General features: G+C 42.3%; 2 non-coding genes across 2 annotated transcripts; one reads left to right on the top strand and one right to left on the bottom strand.

Annotated features, from left to right (window-relative positions):
- Positions 1 to 2,027: 2,027 nt before the first annotated feature.
- On the bottom strand, positions 2,028 to 2,159 carry LOC126024813 (small nucleolar RNA SNORA51). The gene has a single exon (XR_007500913.1). It is a non-coding gene; the product is annotated as a small nucleolar RNA SNORA51 (small nucleolar RNA).
- Positions 2,160 to 3,726: 1,567 nt separating this feature from the next.
- Positions 3,727 to 3,833, top strand: LOC126025070 (U6 spliceosomal RNA). Its single transcript, XR_007501117.1, has one exon. It is a non-coding gene; the product is annotated as a U6 spliceosomal RNA (small nuclear RNA).
- Positions 3,834 to 19,749: the final 15,916 nt, after the last annotated feature.

Genomic DNA, 19,749 nt, shown 5'->3' with positions numbered 1-19,749 from the left:
GTATGAGCACCCCTGAGCCTGGCCAGGGAGATGCTCAGATCCCCCAAATAAATATGAGGCCTCCTTCCTCCCTCCTTTCCCTCCCTCCCCCCTTTCCTCCTTCCTTCCTCTCAAACTCTCATCCTCCCATTTCTCTGTTATAAGAACCAATGAAATTACATTGAATCAACCCCATGATCTAGATAATTTCCAATCTTAAAATCCTTAATTTAAGAACCACTGCAAAGTTTCTCTTATGTATTTTCTTTTCTTTTCTGACAGTTCTAGTTACCAAATACAGAGCCTCACACATGCAAGGCAAGGGCTTTACTGTTGAACCACATACCTAACCCTTCCTTTTACCAAGGAAGCAAATATTTCCTCTATTATATGGATCTGTGGACATCTTTGGGTGAACATTATTTTACCTGCTTTAGCTTTCTTGCCAGGTCAATGAAAACATTGCTCCTCTGTGTCCTTTGTATGTTTTTTTTTTTAAGTCACACTCACCAGTGTTCATTGGTTCATTGGTTACTCTAGGTTCTGAGCTAATAGATCACTAATGGCATTGCTCAGGAGACCAAATGTAATGCAGTGACCAAATGCAAACAGAGATTCCAAGCCCAGAGCACTGGCGCAAGTGGTAGGGTGTCTAACCTATGACAGACTGCAGTTCTATCCCTTAGCATCCCAGATGCCCCCCCCCCCCCCCGCCCCAAGCCAGGAGTGATTTCTGAGTGCAAGCCAGGAATAACCCCTGAGCATCACTGGGTGTGGCCTAAAAATAAAAACAAAACCCAAAACAAACAAACAAATGCAAACAGGGATTGAACTGTGGATGGCTGCATGGAAGGCAAGCACCTTAACCCCTATACTATCTCTCCAGCCTTCATTTCCTTATTTTCTGCAGAGGAGATTCCGGTAATAATTTTTCCAGTCCAACTACTAATTAGATTTGAGAGCCCTGGGAAAGATAAGTGGTAGGGCACTTGCTATGTCTGTAGGCATGAGACTTAAGCCCCAGTCTTGCCACATTTGTGCACACAAAATCTCCACACTGTATTGTGATCCTGATGCCATGGCAAAGGGTGTGATCTCCAGCACACTACAGACAAGTGTGTTTGAACACTACAAATAAAGTGTGGATGCATTGCCAAGATCACAACTAGGTGTGCAAATTGGGTTGTTTCAGATTCTATTGTAAATAGTGTTGAGTTGAACATAGGAATACAGAGAGCTCTACTTCTGGGGGCAATAATCAAGTGAGTATACAGCCTTTGGGGCCACACCCAGTGACGTTCAGAGGTTACACCTGGCTATGCCTTCAGAAATCGCTTATGGCTTGGGGGATCATATGGGACACCTGGGGATCAAATCGCAGTCCATCCTAGGTTAGCCACGTGCAAGGCAGACTCCCTATGGCATATACCCTGCCACTTGTGCCACCACTCCAGCCCCAAGGGAATAATTATTATTTGAATTTTGCAACCCAACTGCATCCTGTTTCTAGTACCAGAGAGTTCCAAACCTAAATCCTGATAAAAAAAAAAATTATATAGACTTACACCAGAGAGGTGAGTGAGGGAGAAGGGGAGGGAACAGCAGTCCTTAGGAAAATTAAATAAATTTAATTGTTTTGTTTTTGTATTTGGGTCACACCCGGCAGCGCTCAGGGGTTACTCCTGGTTCTATGCTTAGAAATTGCTCCTGGCAGGCATGGAATGCTGGGATTTGAGCCACTGTTAGTCCTGGATTGGCTGCGTGAAGGCAAATGCCCTACCGTGGGCTATCTCTCCAGTCCCTACATAGATTTAAATAGTTTTTCCTATATATCAGAAAATATATTTACTGGATTAATCTCAAGATCCGTTACAATGTACTGAAGTAACTTTTGTGGAAAACTTGTTAGAAAATTAAAATTTTAACTTTTGAATGAGAGGAACAGGACAATGTTTTCAATGCTCCCTATTTTATATAAAATCTTGATATTTGAAAAACATCTTATCTTTTTGCTTGTTTGTTTATTTGTTTGTTTGTTTTGGGGGTCTTTTTGTCCCCCAATTCACAATACAGACCAGGCAAAGGGCCTGGATTGAGGTGTATATGGGGTACATTTACTGTACCTCCTCTTTCTATACAGTCAGTGTAAAGAACACAGACGTGGTAAGAATTCGAAGGCCTTATCTTTTCTTTTCTTTTTTATTTTGATTTATATATATAATATATATTATATTACTGTTCTTATCTTTTCTTTTTTTGGATTTATATATAATATAATATTATATTCCTATATATATTATATTCCCTGTTCCATTTAGGATTTCTTGCACCTTTATCAAAAATTAGGTGACGGTATATCTGGGGAACATTCTCGAGTACTCAAGCCAGGTCCACTGATCTGAGTGTCTGTCTTTATTCCAATACCATGCTGTTTTGATAACTATTGCTTTGTAATACAGTTTAAAGTTGGGGTAAGTAATACCTCCCATATTCTTTTTCCCAAGGAGTGCTTTATTTATTTGTGGGTGTTTATTGTTCCAAATGAATTTCAGAAGTATTTGATCCACTTCTTTGAAAAATGTCATGGGTATCTTTAGAGGGATTGCATTAAATCTTTACAAAGCTTTGGGGAGTATTGTCATTTTAAGGATATTAATCCTGCCAATCCAAGATCAGGGTATGGATTTCCATTTCTGTGTGTCTCCTCTCTTATTTCTTGTAGCAGGGCTTTATAGTTTTCTTTGTATAGGTCCTTCACATCTTTAGTCAAGTAGACTCCAAGGTATTTGAGTTTATGTGAGACTAATGTGAATGGGGTTGTTTTCTTAATATCCATTTCCTCCCTATCATTATTAGTGTATAAAAAGGCCATTGATTTTTGTGTGTTAATTTTATAGCCTGCTATGTTGCTATATGCATCTATTGTTTCTAAAAGTTTTTTTTTGGGGGGGGGCCACACCCGGCAGTGCTCAGGGGTTACTCCTGGCTGTCTGCTCAGAAATAGCTCCTGGCAGGCACGGGGGACCATATGGGACACCGGGATTCGAACCAACCACCTTTGATCCTGGATCGGCTGCTTGCAAGACAAACGCCGCTGTGCTATCTCTCCGGGCCCTCTAAAAGTTCTTTGATAAAATATTTAGGGTTTTTTGGGGCCGGGCGGTGGCGCTGGAGGTAAGGTGCCTGCCTTGCCTGCGCTAGCCTAGGACGGACCACGGTTCGATCCCCCGGCGTCCCATATGGTCCCCCAAGAAGCCAGGAGCAACTTCTGAGCGCATAGCCAGGAGTAACCCCTGAGCGTCACAGGGTGTGGCCCAAAAACCAAAAAAAAAAAAAAACAAAAAAAAATATTTAGGGTTTTCTAAGTATAGTATCATGTCATCTGCGAACAGTGAGAGCTTGACTTCTTCCTTTCCTATCTGGATTCCCTTGATATTGTTTTCTTGCCTAATCACTATAGCAAGTACTTCCAGTACTATGTTAAATAGGATTGGTGAGAGGGGGCAACCTTGTCTTGTACAGGAGTTTAGAGGGAAGGCTTTCAGTTTCTCTCCAATGAGCAGTGCTGGCAAGGATGTGGAGAGAAAGGAACTCTTATTCACTGCTGGTGGGAATGCCGTCTGGTTCAACCTTTGTGGAAAGTGATATGAAGATTTCTCCAAAATTAAGCTCCCATACGATCCAGCTATATCACTCCTAGGGATATACCCTAGGAACACAAAAATACAACACAAAAATTCCTTTCTCGTGCTCGCTTCGGCAGCACATATACTAAAATTGGAACGATACAGAGAAGATTAGCATGGCCCCTACGCAAGGATGACACGCAAATTCATGAAGCATTCCATATTTAAAAAAAATAATTCCTTTCTCACACCTATATTCATTGCAGCATTGTTTACAATAGCCGCACTCTGGAAACAGCCTAGATACTTCTCAATAGATGAATGGTTAAAGAAACTATGATACATATACACAATGAAATATTATGCAGCCATCAGAAGAAATAAAGTCATGAAACTTTCCTTTACATGGATGTATATGGAATCTATTATGCTGAGTGAAATAAGTAAAAGGAGAGAAATAAACACAGAATGGCCTCCCTCATCTATGGGTTTTGAGAAAAGTGAAAAACATTTGTGTAATGATTATCAGAGACAAAATAGAGGAGGACTGGAGAGTCCCGCTCCTGACATGAAGCTTACCACAGGGATCATTTAGTGCAGTCACAGAAATAATTATACTGAGAATTATCATAACAAAATGTGTGAATGAGGGAAGTAGAAAGCCTGTCTAGAGTACAGGCCTGTGTGGGGTGGGGAGGAAGGACACTTGAGATATTGGTCATGGGAATATTGCACTGGTGAAGGATTATTTTTTGTGTATATACACATATATACATATATATAAATAAAAAATGATTATTGTTTTTTGGAGACCACACCCAGCAGTGCTCAGGGGTAACTCTTGGCTCTGCACTCAGAAGTTACTCCTTGGGGTGGGAATGCCTCCATAGCATTGGGGGTAAGGCGTTTGCCTTGCATGCAAAAGTTGGTGGTTCGAATCCCAGCATCCCATATAGTCCCTCTCTGCTAGGAGAGATTTCTGAGCGTAGTAGAGCCAGGAGTGACCCCTGAGTGCTGCCGGTGTGACCCCCCAAAAAAAACCCAAAAAAAAAACCCAAAGAAGTTACTTCTCAAGGGATGCCGGGGATTGAACCTGGATCAGCTGCGTGCAAGGCAAATACCCACTCACTGTGCTGTCACTCCAGCCCAAGACATCTTATTTAGATGGGGCCCTGTGATCTCAACTAGAGAAACATTACTGTGGTCAAAGCAGCTGCCTTGCATGTGCATGTTTGAGCTCTGGACCACACATGCGCCCCCTGAGTCCTGCTAGAAGTGACCCTTGGGCTCAGAGTCAGGAGTCATCTCTGAGAATAGTCTGTTATCATCCCCAGAAGTAGACTGTGATCTTTCCTGGAAATATTGTCATAAAAAAAAAACACCCACTTTGCATATTTTTTCATCTGTGGGTTGAAACAGTTAAAAAAAAAAGCAAGATTCACTTTCAGTGCTATTATCAATTAGAGGCTCCTTAAAAAGTGAGTGTGGTAATGTAGAAAAGTCCTCTGCATTCCTATGCTCATCACAGATCTGGAAACAACCCAGATGGTGGAGAAAAAATGAGTGGCTAAAGAAACCGTAGAACATCTAGGGCCAGAGTAGGGCATTTGCCTTGCACGTGGATGACTCAGGTTCAATCCCTGGAACCTCATATGGTCCCCTGAGCCTGCCAGGAGCTATGTCTGTGCACAGAGCCAGAACAAGGCCCTGAGTGCCACTGGGTGTGCCCCCCCCCAAAAAAAGTACATCCACATAATGAAATACTATGCAGCTGTTAGGAAAAATAAAACCATAAAATTCACATCTACAAAGAAGAAATACAAATGGCCAAAGGCACATGAAAATATGCTCTATATCACTAATCATAAGGAAGATGCAAATCAAAACAACGAGATCCATCTTACACCACAGAGACTGGCACACATCACAAAGAACAAGAACAATCAGTGCTGGCGGGGATGTGGGGAGAAAGGAACTCTCATTCACTGCTGCTGGGAATGCTGTCTAGTCCAGGCTTTATGGAAAACAATATGGATATTCTTCAAAAACTGGAAATTGGGTGGCCAGAAGAGATAGCACAGTGGTAGGGCATTTGCCTTGCATGCAGCTGACCCAGGATGGACGGTGGTTCCAATCCTGGCACCCCATATGTTTCCCCGAGCCGGCCGGGAATGATTTCCAAGACAGAGCCAGGAATAACCCCTGAGTGCTGCCGGAAATTGAGCTCCCATATGATCCAGCTATACCACTCCTAGGGCTATACCCTAAGGAACACAAAACTACATTTCAAAAATCCCTTCCTCACACCTATATTCATTGTAGCGCTATTTATAATAGCCAGACTCTGGAAACAACCAAGATGCCCTTCAACAGATGAATGTCTAAAGAAACTGTGGTACATATACACAATGGAATATTATGTAGCAGTCCATGAGGTCAACCCCAGCTTACTCCCCTGCTGGGCTAATCCTGGCACTGCCTTGCCTGATCAACACTGTGTCTTTGGACCTTTGCATTGAATCACTCTTTGGATGGCAAAGAATCACTGGCAGCAGTACACTTCCTGCTTCTGTGCACCTTTTGGGTTCCCCTCACCCTCTCCTCCCACAAAGAAAAAGAATAAATAGAGTTAAAGAGACAGTACAGGAGGTTACATACTTGCCTTGTGTGTAGATTAATCTAGTTTGCTCCCTTAAGCACTACCAGAAGTGGTCCCTGGACACAGGTCAGGAGTTGCCACTATTCCCCAATTAGTATAACCCCAATTTTCCTACTCCCAACCCCCATAAGAGAAACGAGAATAGCTTGAGATAACAAAAAAATAGGCTCTAGTTAGTTCTAAGGAATAGCCTAGTGACATAGAGTCTAAGTCTAAGGCTATGATCATGAATTTAAATCTATAGTGTGTCCAGAGATGGGATGATCTTAGCAGCTTCAGTGTTTGAGCCTGGTGTCTCTGCTGACTGTAATCCCAGGCACCACACGTGATTTCTGCTTGCAATTCAGTAAAATGGGTGCTAGCACTACAGTGATCAATCTAGAACATAACTACAGATCGGCAAGAATCGTAGGCTAGTTCAATTCTTGATGACCATGTGTGTAAACACAACAGAAACACATTCCCTGCACCTCACAAGCACCACAACCATAATTAGTATGTCTCAGATAGAATACAACCTCTGGGGAAACATGTGATCAAGCACAGCAACCATGGAAGTGCCAATGAACATCAGCTGAGTGTATGGGAACCACAACCTGATGTGCACCCCACCATGAACCCCAGTTAGGCACGAAGTGATTGACAACCTTTGTGACTGCTTCAATCAACATGAATAATGAAGGAAAGGTATATGGGGTAAAGGGGTGGAGTGGGGTGGAAGAATTAAAAAGACAGTGAAAGTAAACAGCACTTACCTTGCAAATAAACAGAGCTTTAGGAAGCTAACTCAATTGTAAGAAGACACACAACTGTTGTCAAGGCAGTACTCTCAACTTGAAAACTTTGTCAGGTTCTTTGCACATCATGAATGCGAGTAGAGATGTCTAGTTAAATGTAGTCGTTGATTCTTTGATTCCTCCCCGAAGCTTAAAATGTCTAACCATTTCTGTTGGCAGTTACCTTTTAGGGTTTATGGAAAAGTCAACTGTATCTAAAATTTATTTGAGCTCCTAGTCTACTTATCCCAAATGAAGGGGAGTAGGGAATTCTCTAAATCCTTTTTTAAAACTTAAAGTGATACTTTGGGTCATAGTTGTTTCTGTTCTGGCTTTGCAGAACTTTGAAGGGTGTGAAGGATAAAGGATAAATCCAATTATTTATTTGTTTGGTTGGTTTTGGGCCACATCTAGTGACACTCAGGACATACTCCTGGCTCTGCACTCTGCTGCTGCTGGCAGTCTCAGGGGACCATATGGGATGCTGAACCTGGGTCAGTCCTGGGTCAGCTGCGTACTAGGCAAATGCCCTATTGCTGTGCTATCGCGCCGGGGCCCCTTTTTTTGTTTCTGAATGGCAATGGGACACAGCCTACAGTACTTAGAGGCTATTCTTGACTCTATGCTCAGGGGTGATTCCTGGAAGCATTTAAGGAACCTTATGTGGTGCTAATACTTAACTCGGGGTTAGCTGCATGTAAGACAAGTGCCTTACCTCCTGTACTCTCTCTCTCTCTCTCTCTCTCTCTCTCTCTCTCTCTCTCTCTCTCTCTCTCTCTCTCTCTCTCCAGCCCATCCATTTCCTCTGTTTCTCTAGGGATATTTCTATGAGGTTTCCAACATACTAGAGAATAATCAACACTCTGACCACAAATCTCTCCAATTCCCAGAAGTCTGATCTGCCACCCAGGGCTCTGAGAGGCAGGTTGCTTGGAATCAAACACCGCTTCACTGAAGCCTGGGTGGTGGCTGGGTGGGTAAGGTGAATGGAAGGGGAACAGCTTAGTGTTGATAAAGGGAACAGCTGGCTCTCTCTGGCTGTGAGGCTCCTTTGAGACCTCACCCTGGCCTGGGAGGCCAAGGAATAGGCCTGTGCAAAAGAAGGGATGGGGGCAGGGACAGGCTCTTGCTCTGAGGAAACCGTGATCAGCTGTTTGAAAGGACGGATTAGCCACACACACCAGGTGTTTTAGAGCAAGTTTCCCAAAGCACTCAGTAGTCTGCATTCCTTTCCACAACTCTAAGAAAAGTGTCTCTTCTGGCTTAGGAAGAATCATAAAAAAAAATTGCCACTTTGACCCCCTCATCTTAATCCTTTGCCATTTGGGGGACAATAGACAAAGCTCACCTGACAAAGGTGTGGGCTAATGTCATTCCTCTTCCCCACTCAGTGAAGAACAGACTGAGAAACTTCATCTCTGAGCTTCCTTGAATGGAGAGGACAGATCAAGCTGAGCCCTTGATTTGAATTTCTTTTTCTTTCTTTTTTTTTTTTTTTTTTTTTTTTTTGATTTTTGGGCCACACCCGGCGGTGCTCAGGGGTTACTCCTGGCTGTCTGCTCAGAAATAGCTCCTAGCAGGCATGGGGGACCATATGGGACACCGGGCACCTGAAGCCTGTTTATTTGAGACTTCATCTTATCTCCTCTCATCTCTTCTTCTTCTTCTTCTTCTTCTTCTTCTTCTTCTTCTTCTTCTTCTTCTTCTTCTTCTTCTTTCTTCTTCTTCTTCTTCTTCTCTTCTCTTCTTCTCTCTCTCTTCTTCTTCTTCTTCTTCTTCTTCTTCTCTTCTTCTTCTTCTTCTTCTTCTTCTTCTTCTTCTTCTTCTTCTTCTTCTTCTTCTTTTCTTCTTTTTTGGCCACACCTGGCAGTGCTCAGCAGTTACTCCTGGCTCTGCACTCAGAAAAAAACCTGGCAGGTTCAGGGGACCATATGGGATGCCAAGGATTGAATTTGGGTCAGCCATGTACAAAGCAAACGCCCTACTCACTGTACATCCCTCCGGCTCCGCCTCACCTCACCTTGCCATACCTCTCCTCCCTCCATCCTTCCTTCCTCCCTCTCTTCCTCTCTCCCTTCCTTCGCCCCCTCTTCTCTTGTACCTGACTGTACTTAGAGCTTACTCCTGGCTCCACACCACTCCTAGTGAGGCTTGAGGGGATCATATGGCTTGCTAGGGATCAAACTCTGCTGGGCCACATACAAGACAAACATCCTACCTGCTGGACTATTGCTCTGCCTCAGTGATCTTTTTTCTTTTCTTTTCTTCTCTTCTCTTTTCTTTTCCTGTTTTAGGCCACACATGGCAGCACTCAAGGTTACTCCTGGCTCTGCACTCAGGACCATATGGAATGCAGAGGATCAAACTTGAGTTAGTTGTGTGCAAGGCTCTACCTACTGTGCTATCGTTCCCTCCCTTCAATGATTTCTTTAAACTCAAATTACTTCACTTTCCTTTTTTGTTGTTTGTTTTCTGGGGGGCCACACCTGGCAGTGCTCAGGGGTTATTCCTGGCTCTGCACTCAGAAATTGGTCCTGGCAGGCTTGGGGGATCATATGGGGATGCCGGGGATTGAACCCAGGTTCTCCTGGGTTGGTAGCATGTAAGACAAATGCTCTACCCTCTGTGCTATCACTCTGGCCCTCTACTTCTCTTTTTATATCTCTCATGATTTGACCATATAGTGATTTTTATTTTATTTATTTATTTATTTATTTATTTATTTTTGGTTTTTTGGTCACACCGGTGGTGCTCAGAAGTTACTCCTGGCTCTGCACTCAAAAATCACTCTTGGCTGGCTCAGGGGACCATATGGGGTTCTGGGATTTGAACCACCATCCATCCTGGGTTGCCCTACCGCTGTGCTCTCTGGACCCCCATATAATGATTCTGAGATCTTTTTGCTCATATTTGATAAGCAGGCTACCACATATTTTGAAGTGGCTGCAATTTAAATGCTCTGCCAGGGACAAGAGAGATAGCATAGAGGTAAAGCGTTTGTCTTGCATGCACAAGGTTAGTGGTTCAAATCCCGGGTGTGACCCAAAAACCAAAAATAAATAAAAAAAAATAAATGTTCTGCCAGAGCTTGCTGTATTGCCCTTAATTGTGAAGTGAAACTAGAGGATACTCCATACCAGCCTGACTTCAATGTAGGATGTGCAGATTCCAGGATCTTTAATATGGAAACCTGATGCCAACAATAGGACTTCGTGAAAAATAAAACTGTATTGGCACTACAGACAATGACTTGGATTGAATAAACTAGTTTGCCTGGAGCCTAGAGTTGGTTTGCCAGGAAACTTCAGGGGTAGTGGTCTCCTTGTTTTTAGACCAAAGCTATTCCTTTCTATGACCCCCATATTTTGGTGGGCCTATGCAAACAATATTTGCCACTCTAACACCATTTTTACTGTGCCCTTTTGACTAACCCTTAAAAAAAAACCTCTTAAACTTTTGATGTTAACTTAAACTAATATGTATGTGCATGAATATATAAAATACTATACTTTCAAAGTTAAGGAGTCACATAAATCTCATGGCTTTAGGTTGCTTTGTGTACTGCTAAGAAATGTTATAATGTACTACAATCGGGGGACTTGTGGATGAAGTAATTGTACATGGGTTCTGCCTTATTTTTCTTTTTTTTTCCAATTTTTTTTTTATTTAAACACCTTGATTACATACATGATTGTGTTTGGGTTTCAGTCATAAAAGGAACACCACCCATCACCAGTGCAACATTCCCATCACCCAAGTCCCAAATCTCCCTCCTCCCCACCCAACCCCCGCCTGTACTCTAAACAGGCTCTACATTTCCCTCATACATTCTCAATATTAGGACAGTTCAAAATGTAGTTATTTCTCTAACTAAACACATCACTGTTTGTGGTGAGCTTCCTGAGGTGAGCTGGAACTTCCAGCTCTTTTCTCTTTTGTGTCTGAAATTTATTATTGCAAGAATGTCTTTCATTTTTCTTAAAACCCATAGATGAGTGAGACCATTCTGCGTTTTTCTCTCTCTCTCTGACTTATTTCACTCAGCATAATAGATTCTGTGTACATCCATGTATAGGAAAATTTCATGACTTCATCTCTCCTGACAGCTGCATAATATTCCATTGTGTATATGTACCACAGTTTCTTTAGCCATTCGTCTGTTGAAGGGCATCTTGGTTGTTTCCAGAGTCTTGCTATGGTAAATAGTGCTGCAATGAATATAGGTGTAAGGAAGGGATTTTTGTATTGTATTTTTGTGTTCTTAGGGTATATTCCTAGGAGTGGTATAGCTGGGTCGTATGGGAGCTCGATTTCCAGTTTTTGGAGGAATCTCCATATTGCTTTCCATAAAGGTTGAACTAGACGGCATTCCCACCAGCAGTGGATAAGGGTTCCTTTCTCTCCACATCCCCGCCAGCACTGTTTGTTCTCATTCTTTGTGATGTGTGCCATTCTCTGTGGTGTGAGGTGGTATCTCATTGTTGTTTTGATTTACATCTCCCTGATGATTAGTGATGTGGAGCATTTCTTCATGTGTCTTTTGGCCATTTGTATTTCTTCTTTGTCAAAGTGTCTGTTCATTTCTTCTCCCCATTTTTTGATGGGATTAGATGTTTTTTTCTTGTAAAGTTCTGTCAGTGCCTTGTATATTTTGGAGATTAGCCCCTTGTCTGATGGGTATTGGGTGAATAGATTCTCCCACTCAGTGGGTGGCTCTTGTATCCTGGGCACTATTTCCTTTGAGGTGCAGAAGCTTCTCAACTTAATATATTCCCATCTGTTAATCTCTGCTTTCACTTGCTTGGAGAGTGCAGTTTCCTCCTTGAAGATGCCTGTAGTCTCAATGTCCTGGAGAGTTTTGTCTATGTGTTGTTCTATATATCTTATGGTTTGGGGTCTGATATCGAGGTCTTTAATCCATTTGAATTTTACCTTCATACATGATGTTAGCTGGGGGTCTAAGTTCAATTTTTTGCAAGTAGCTAGCCAGTTGTGCCAACACCACTTGTTGAAGAGGCTTTCCTTGCTCCATTTAGGATTTCCTGCTCCTTTATCAAAAATTAGGTGATTGTATGTCTGGGGAACATTTTCTGAGTATTCAAGCCTATTCCACTGATCTGAGGGTCTGTCCTTATTCCAATACCATGCTGTTTTGATAACTATTGCTTTGTAGTAAAGTTTAAAGTTGGGGAAAGTAATTCCTCCCATATTCTTTTTCCCAATGATTGCTTTAGCTATTCTAGGGTGTTTATTGTTCCAAACAAATTTCAAAAGTGCCTGATCCACTTCTTTGAAGAATGTCATAGGTATCTTTAGAGGGATAGCGTTGAATCTGTATAACGCCTTGGGGAGTATTGCCATTTTGATGATGTTAATCCTGCCAATCCATGAGCAGGGTATGTGTTTCCATTTCCGCGTGTCCTCTCTTATTTCTTGGAGCAGAGTTTTATAGTTTTCTTTGTATAGGTCCTTCACATTTTTAGTCAAGTTGATTCCAAGATATTTGAGTTTGTGTGGCACTATTGTGAATGGGGTTGTTTTCTTAATGTCCATTTCTTTCTTATTACTATTGGTGTATAGAAAGGCCATTGATTTTTGTGTGTTAATTTTGTAGCCTGCCACCTTGCTATATGAGTCTATTGTTTCTAGAAGGTTTTTGGTAGAGTCTTTAGGGTTTTCTAAGTAGAGCATCATGTCATCTGCAAACAGTGAGAGCTTGAGTTCTTCTTTTCCTATCTGGATTCCCTTGATATCTTTTTCTTGCCTAATCGCTACAGCAAGTACTTCCAGTGCTCTGTTGAATAGGAGTGGTGAGAGAGGACAGCCTTGTCTTGTGTCAGAATTTAGAGGGAAGGCTTTTAGTTTTTCTCCATTGAGGATAATATTTGCCACTGGCTTGTGGTAGATGGCCTTAACTATATTGAGAAAGGTTCCTTCCATTCCCATCTTGCTGAGAGTTTTGATCAAGAATGGGTGTTGGACCTTGTCAAATGCTTTCTCTGCATCTATTGATATAATCATGTGGTTTTTATTTCTTGTTGTTGATGTTGTGTATTATGTTGATAGACTTACGGATGTTAAACCATCCTTGCATTCCTGGGATGAAACCTACTTGATCGTAGTGGATGATCTTCTTAATGAGGTATTGAATCCTATTTGCCAGGATTTTGTTGAGGATCTTTGCATCTGCATTCATCAGCGATATTGGTCTGTAATTTTCTTTTTTGGTAGCATCTCTGTCTGGTTTAGGTATTAGGGTGATGTTGGCTTCATAAAAGCTGTTTGGGAGTGTTTCTGTTTGTTCAATTTCATGAAAGAGTCTTGCCAGCATTGGTAGTAGGTCCTCTTGGAAAGTTTGAAAGAATTCATTAGTGAATCCATCTGGGCCTGGGCTTTTGTTTTTGGCAGACTTTTGATTACCATTTTTATTTCATCAATGGTGATGGGGGTGTTTAGATATGCAACATCCTCTTCCTTCAACCGTGAAGATTATAAGAGTTCAAGAATTTATCCCATTTCTTCCAGGTTCTCATTTTTAGTGGCATAGAGTTTTTCAAAGTAGTTTCTGATTACCCTTTGAATCTCTGTCATATCAGTAGTGATCTCTCCTTTTCATTCCTAATACGAGTTATCAAGTTTCTCTCTCTCTCTTTCTTTGTTAGGTTTGCCAGAGGTCTATCAATCTTGTTTATTTTTTCGAAGAACCAACTTCTGCTTTCGTTGATCTTTCGGATTGTTTTTTGGGTTTCCACTTCGTTGATTTCTGCTCTCAGCTTTGTTATTTCCTTCTGTCTTCCTATTTTTGGTCCTTTTGTTGAGCACTTTCTAGTTCTATTAGCTGTGTCATTAAGCTACTCAGGTAAGCTCCTTCTTCCTTCCTGATGTGTGCTTGCAAAGCTATAAATTTTCCTCTCAGTACTGCTTTTGCTGTGTCCCATAAGTTCTGATAGTTTGTGTCTTTATTGTCATTTGTTTCCAGGAACCTTTTGATTTCCTTCTTGATTTCATCTTGGACCCACTGGTTATTGAGTATGAGGCTGTTTAACTTCCAGGTGTTAAAGTTTTTCTTCTGAGTCCCTTTGGAATTCACAAATAATTTCAGAGCCTTGTGGTCAGCGAAGGTAGTCTGCAAAATTTCTATCCTCTTGATATTATGGAGGTATGTTTTATGTGCCAGCATGTAGTCTATCCTGGAGAATGTCCCATGTACATTGGAGAAGAATGTGTATCCAGGTTTCTGGGGATGGAGTGTCCTATATATATCCACTAGGCCTCTTTCTTCCATTTCTCTCCTCAGGTCTAGTATATTCTTGTTGGGTTTCAGTCTGGTTGACCTATCCAGTGTTGACAAAGCAGTGTTGAGGTCCCCCACAATTATTGTGTTGTTATTGATATTGTTTTTCAGATTTGTCAACAGTTGTTTTAAATATTTTGCTGGCCCCTCATTTGGTGCATATATGTTTAGGAGAGTTATTTCTTCCTGCTCTACATACCCCTTGATTAATATAAAATGTCCATCTTTGTCCCTTACAACCTTCCTGAGTATAAAGTTTGCATTATCTGATATTAGTATGGCCACTCCAGCTTTTTTATGGGTGTTGTTTGCTTGGATAACGTTTCTCCAGCCTTTTATTTTGAGTCTATGTTTGTTCTGACTATTCAGGTGCGTTTCTTGTAGGTAGCAGAAGGTTGGATTGAGTTTTTTGATCCATTTAGCCACTCTGTGTCTCTTAACTGGTGCATTTAGTCCATTGACGTTGAGAGAAAGAATTGTCCTGGCATTTAATGCCATCTTTATATCGAAATTTGGTGTGTCTTTTGGTTAGTCTTGTTTTAAATTAGGTCTTTCAGTTTTTCTCTTAAGACTGGTTTTGAGTCTGTAAAGTTTCTAAGCTGTTTTTTGTCTGTGAAACCATGTATTCTTCCGTCAAACCGGAAAGTGAGTTTTGCTGGGTACAGTATTCTAGGTGAACATTCATTTCATTCAGTCTTGTCACAATATCCCACCACTGCTTTCTGGCCTTGAGTGTTTCTGGTGACAGGTCTGCTGTAAATCTCAAGGATGCTTGCTTGAATGTAATTTCCCCTTTTGATCTTGCTGTTTTCAGAATTCTGTCTCTATCTGTGGGATTTGTCATTGTGACTAGGATGTGTCTTGGGGTGGTTTTTCTTGGGTCTCTTTTGGTTGGTACTCTTCGAGCATGCAGGATTTGATCACATATATTCTTTAGCTCTGGGAGTTTCTCTTTAATGATGTTCTTGACCGTTGATTCTTCCTGGAAATTTTCTTCCTGGGTCTCTGGACTCCAATAATTCTTAAGTTGTTTCTGTTGATCTTATCATAGACCTCTATTTTCATCTGTTCCCATACTTTGACTAATTTTTCCATTGTCTGTTCATTTGTTTTAAGTTTTTTTTCCAATCTCTCCTGTTGTATGGAATTGTTGTGTATCTCATCTTCCACAGCACCAAGTCTATTCTCAGCTTCTGATACCCTGTCCCAGAGCTTATCCATTTTGTCATTCACTTCGTTTACTGATTTTTTCAGGCCTGTTAGTAGACATGTTATTTCAGTTTGGAGTTTTGTGATTTCTGTCTTCATATTTTCTTGATTCTTATTAGTGTTCTGTTCTACTCTATTCATGGATTCTTTGAGTTCTTTGAGCATATTCCATATTGCTACTCTAAAGTTCTTATCTGAGAGATTGATTAGTTGGTTGGTCGTTAACTGGTCATCAGAATTGTCATCTTCATTCTCTATGTCTGATGCTGGCCTGCGTTGTTTCCCCATTATCACACTTGTATTGTGGGTTTTTCTACGTGTTGTGGTGGTATTCATTGGTTATATGATGCAGGCAACACACTTCTCTGGCTCCGCCCTTTCTGGATGGGCCGACTTGCCTCCAAGATAGGGGAGTCCTCTGTGGATGAAGCCTCACACAGAATCAAATCTTAGGCCCGAGCACGCAGCAGAGTAGACAGTCTGGAGAGAAATTCTTGCTTCTGTGATCCAGCACAGTTCTTAGTGTGGTTTTTTTCTTCTTGTGATGGTGTTCTTTTTTTAGAAAGAGCGCAGGGCTGCGTAGCGAAGTGGAGCTAAGTGCCTTCTGGAACCTCTTTTCAGCCCACTCTCAGGAGGTTCACGCAACAGGATAGCAGAGAGACACACACAGGCAGCACTCACAGTTTTTCACAGTCGGGCCCCACTGGTCAGGCGTAGTTTTCACTGGCTCGCTGGGCAGCTTCAGAATGCTGTATTTTTGGGGTTCACTTCCCAGGGCTCTGAGGAGAGTCACTGGCTCGCTGGGTAGATTCCGAATGTAGTTTCTTTGGGGTTCGCTTCCCAGGGCTCTGAGGAGAGCTTCCAGAGTTCAGGAAAGACAGAGAAGAGTAGGACAGGGCTCCCTTCAGGTGCTCAGTTTCTGGCTCGCTGGGTAGCTTCCAAATGTAGTTTCTTTGGAGTTCACTTCCCAGGGCTCTGAGGAGAGTTTCCAGAGTTCAGGAAAGACAGAGAAGAGTAGGACAGGGCTCCCTTCTGGTGCTCAGTTTCTGGCTCGCTGGGTAGCTTCCAAATGTAGTTTCTTTGGGGTTCACTTCCCAGGGCTCTGAGGAGAGCTTCAAGAGTTTAGGAAAGACAGAGAAGGGTAGGACAGGGCTCCCTTCAGGTGCTCAGTTTCCTCAGAAGAGGCACAGCCGGGTGGAGACTCTGCAGGTAGAGCAATCAGCACTCTGCCTGGAAACCCCCACATCCAGCCATTTCTTACTCACTCCCTGGCTCGCTGGGTAGCTTCCGAATGTAGTTTCTTTGGGATTCGCTTCCCAGGGCTCTGAGGAGAGCTTCCAGAGTTCAAGAAAGACAGAGAAGAGTAGGACAGGGCTCCCTTCAAGTGCTCAGTTTCCTCAGAAGAAGCACAGCCAGGTGGAGACTCTACAGGTAGAGCAATCAGCACTCTGCCTGGAAACCCCCACATCCAGCCATTTCTTACTCACTTGCCTTATTTTTCTTAATGTTTTTTTTGACTGTAAGTTCAATATTTAGGCGTCAGCAAGGAAATTTCTTATGAGAACTCTGTTTATGGGTGATTATTCTTTCACTGTAACTTTACTTTGTCCTCTTTGCATCATTGTTCTCATCATTAAAAATAAAGAATTAAATTAATTTAAAAATGTTCTGCCAGAGACTACTCAAGTAACAGTAAAGAAAAATTATCAGATATAATGAATGATACAAGCCTTATTTGCAAATGGCTTTCTTCCAAGTACTCTCTGAAAATGATGTCAACAATAAAAATAAACTAATTTTAGGGAATAAATTTAGCAGATGTGTTCATATGGGAAAGTTTAAAATATCACATTTTTTTCTAATAATTTTCGCAAAAGCAAACAATGTATTTGTTCTAGACCCCAGGTGCTTTGGCTTTCAATAAATCTCTTTTCCCTGGCAAAATTTATTGAAGAAAGGCACTTATGTGGGGAAAAGGGTTTATGCTTGAATACAAGGGAGGCAGTTTGGGGGAGAATTTATTCAAGATAATTTCCAGTTTTGTGCAGGAGGGTTACTTATTGGATTTTTATGTTGGTGGTGGGTTTTTTGTTTGTTTGTTTTAGGGTCACACTTGGCAGTGCTCAGGGGTTACTTCTGGCTCTATGCTCAGAATCACTCCTGGCAGGGTCGGGGGACCATAAGGATGCTGGGATTTTAACTATCGTTTTTCTGCATGCAAGGCAAATGCCCTACCTCCATGCTATCTCTGGCCCTCTGTTGTTTTTTTGAGGGGGCTACACCCAGTAGTACTCAGGGATTACTCCTGGCTCTGCACTCAGGAATCACTCCTGGTGAGTTTGGAAACAATATGGGATACCAGTAATCAAACCCAGGTCGGCTTCGAGCAAGTGTCTTACCTGCTATACTATCTCTGGCCAAATTCCCAGTTTTTTGTTTCTGTTTTCAGCCACACCAGAGGTAGGTACTCAGGGATCACTCCTGGCCAGGCTCAGGTGCAAAGTAAACACCCCTCCTGCCCTACCATTTCTCAAGGCTCAGATCAAAGGTGTTAAGTGGATAGAGGTCAATCAGATGTGACTTCTTCCTTATGCTAAGCCGATGAGCACACAAGCCTGAGGGTGGCAGGTATAGCACTCAGACCATAGTACCATCAGTGAGAGGTATTCTCACTGATGTATCATCAGTAAGAGGCTTTGGGGGGTTCAGTGTGTGAAGCAGGCTTTAAGAAAGTGCTTGGTCAAGAACTGGATGTTAGGGCCCGGAGAGATAGCACAGCAGCGTTTGCCTTGCAAGCAGCTCATCCAGGACCAAAGGTGGTTGGTTAGAATCCCGGTGTCCCATATAGTCCCCCATGCCTGGCAGGAGCTATTTCTGAGCAGACAGTCAGGAGTAACCCCTGAGCACCGCCGGGTGTGGCCCAAAAACCAAAAAAAAAAAAAAAAAAAAAAAAAAAAGAACTGAATGTTCTCAATATCTTTCTCTGCCCTATTGCTTTTTCCTCTGCTCTTGATGGTCTGAGACACTGCCCCCCCCCCCGAACCTGCCCACACATCCTGTAAAACCAGATGTGAGAAAATGCTGGGAAATCACTGTATCTGTGCAAGATCATTTTGTTTCATAAGGATTAAGACTCTAGTCCCTATTCCATTTTCTACAAATGGTGCCATGAAAGAGGCTAACTCTCCAGTCAGTCTTTCTGATCCCATCACCTCCTTAAAACTGAGATCATTCAATAGAAGAAGAGCTGAACAAGATGATACCCTATTGTAAAGATACTTTCATGTCTTAAACTGAGGTACACAAAATTTTCATTGCACAATCATTTAGAGGTAAATGCAGCTCAAGAATGCTGGCTCTTCCCCCTCCCTCCCTCTTTCTCCTCTCTTTCCCTCTCCCTCCCTGTCTGTCTCCATCTCCATCTTCATATTCCTCTCTCTCTCCCTCTCCCTCTCCCTCCCTCACTCCCTCTCTCTCTCTCCATATGTTTCTGTGAGCTGTTTTGTGTGTGTGTGTGTGTGTGTGTGTGTGTGTGTGTGTGTGTGTGTGTGTGTAAGAGAGAAAGAAAAGACAGAGACAGAGAGATACAGAGAGAGAGGAGAGAGATCTCCCACTGAGCTGCTGGAGAGTATTTTCACAGAGCAGGTTGCCATGGGCTACTTTTACTTTCCAGTGATCCTCTAAGAAGAAAGTGAAACCAGTAATAAGTTGAACACAAAACTGCCGTTTTATCCAGTCCCTTGAGAAGAAATAATAAATATATTTAGGACGTTTCTTTGTGCCTGGGTAATTAAAAGTCAGGAAATGGCGGAGAATTAGGCCCCAGGCACATCCAGGCATGTCCCAACATGCTTAGACACAGTCATCCAAAAAAAAGGAGCAGAAGTTTGCAAAGTCTGCCCACTACCCATCTGTCAAGATTGAAAGCGCCATTGACTCTCAGATCACTTTCTTTTTTTTTTTTTTTTTTCCTTTGGTTTTTGGGTCACACCCAACTGCCCTCAGGAATTACTCCTGGCTTTGTGCTCAGAAATTGCTCCTAGCTGGCTAGGGGTTCCTCATGATGCTGGGAATCAAACCATCATCCATCCTGGGTCAGCAGTATGCAAGGCAAAAACACCCTACTGCTGTGCTATCTCTATGGCACCATCTCAGCTCACTTTTCACCTGATTTGTATGTCATCCTACCAGTCAGAACTCAGCTGA

Source organism: Suncus etruscus, chromosome 12 (genome assembly GCF_024139225.1).
Source record: "Suncus etruscus isolate mSunEtr1 chromosome 12, mSunEtr1.pri.cur, whole genome shotgun sequence".
NCBI lineage: Eukaryota > Metazoa > Chordata > Mammalia > Eulipotyphla > Soricidae > Suncus > Suncus etruscus.
The sequence above is the reverse complement of the archived record's forward strand: the minus strand, read 5'-3'. Positions and strand labels throughout refer to the sequence as shown.